Below are 1,263 nucleotides of genomic sequence, written 5' to 3'. Positions count from 1 at the left end.
GCTTTTACCACACCAAACTTAAAAGGTTTACTCGTCCCCGAGCAAAAGAGTACTAGGAGTACTAGGAGGAGTTTCAGTGACTCTTTTACTCAGCTGGCCCACTTGTGCCTCCAAATTTCTAATGGAGGACCTTGTTTCATTCATGAAAGTTACAGTGGCCTTAGATAGATCAGAGACTATATTTGCTAAGCTAGATGGATTCTGCTCAGAATTCTCTGTCTGTTGCTAAGTGGATGATGGAAAAGGCTTGCTATTACTAAACCTGTTTCTTCCACCATTATTAAAGCCTTGTTGAGGCTTTTTTTGATCTTTCCATGAGAAATTTGGATGATTTCTCCATGAGGGATTATAGGTGTTTCCATAGGGTTCACCCATGTAATTCACCTCTGCTATTGCAGCGTTCTCAGGATCATAAGCTTCTTCTTCAGAAGATGCCTCTTTAGTACTGTTGGATGATTCCTTCAATCCATTCAGACTCTGAGAGATCATATTGACTTGTTGAGTCAATATTTTATTCTGAGCCAATATGGCAGTCAGAGTATCAATTTCAAGAATTCCCTTCCTCTGAGGCGTCCTATTACTCACGGGATTCCTTTCAGAAGTGTACATGAACTGGTTATTAGCAACCATGTCAATGAGTTCTTGAGCTTTTGTAGGCGTTTTCTTTAGGTGAATGGATCCACCTGCAGAATGGTCCAATGACATTTTTGATAATTCAGACAGACCATCATAGAATATATCCAGGATGGTCCATTCTGAAAGCATGTCAGAAGGATACTTTTTTGTTAGTTCCTTGTATCTCTCCCAAGCTTCATAGAGGGATTCACCTTCCTTCTGTCTGAAGGTTTAAACATCCACTCTAAGCTTGCTAAGCTTTTGAGGAGGAAAGAACTTGGCTAAGAAAGCCGTGACGAGCTTATCCCAAGAGTTCAGGCTGTCTTTAGGTTGAGAGTCCAACCATATTCTAGCTCTGTCTCTTACAGCAAATGGGAAAAGCATAAGCCTGTAGACCTCGGGATCTACCCCATTGGTCTTAACAGTATCACAGATCTGTAAGAATTCAGTTAAGAACTGAAAGGGATCTTCGGATGGAAGTCCATAAAACTTACAATTCTGTCGCATCAAAAAAACTAATTGAGGTTTCAGCTCAAAATTGTTTGCTCCAATGGCAGGGATTGAGATGCTTCTTCCATGTAAATTGGAATTAGGTGCAGTAAAGTCACCAAGCATCTTCCTTGCATTGTTATTATTTTCGGCCATGTC

General features: G+C 40.5%; 1 non-coding gene across 1 annotated transcript; it reads left to right on the top strand.

The window, feature by feature from the left end:
* The first annotated feature begins 759 nt into the window (after positions 1 to 759).
* Positions 760 to 867, top strand: LOC112731830 (small nucleolar RNA R71). The gene has a single exon (XR_003167587.1). It is a non-coding gene; the product is annotated as a small nucleolar RNA R71 (small nucleolar RNA).
* Positions 868 to 1,263: the final 396 nt, after the last annotated feature.

Source organism: Arachis hypogaea, chromosome 12, assembly GCF_003086295.3.
Source record: "Arachis hypogaea cultivar Tifrunner chromosome 12, arahy.Tifrunner.gnm2.J5K5, whole genome shotgun sequence".
In the NCBI taxonomy this organism is placed as follows: Eukaryota; Viridiplantae; Streptophyta; class Magnoliopsida; order Fabales; family Fabaceae; genus Arachis; species Arachis hypogaea.
The sequence above is the reverse complement of the archived record's forward strand: the minus strand, read 5'-3'. Positions and strand labels throughout refer to the sequence as shown.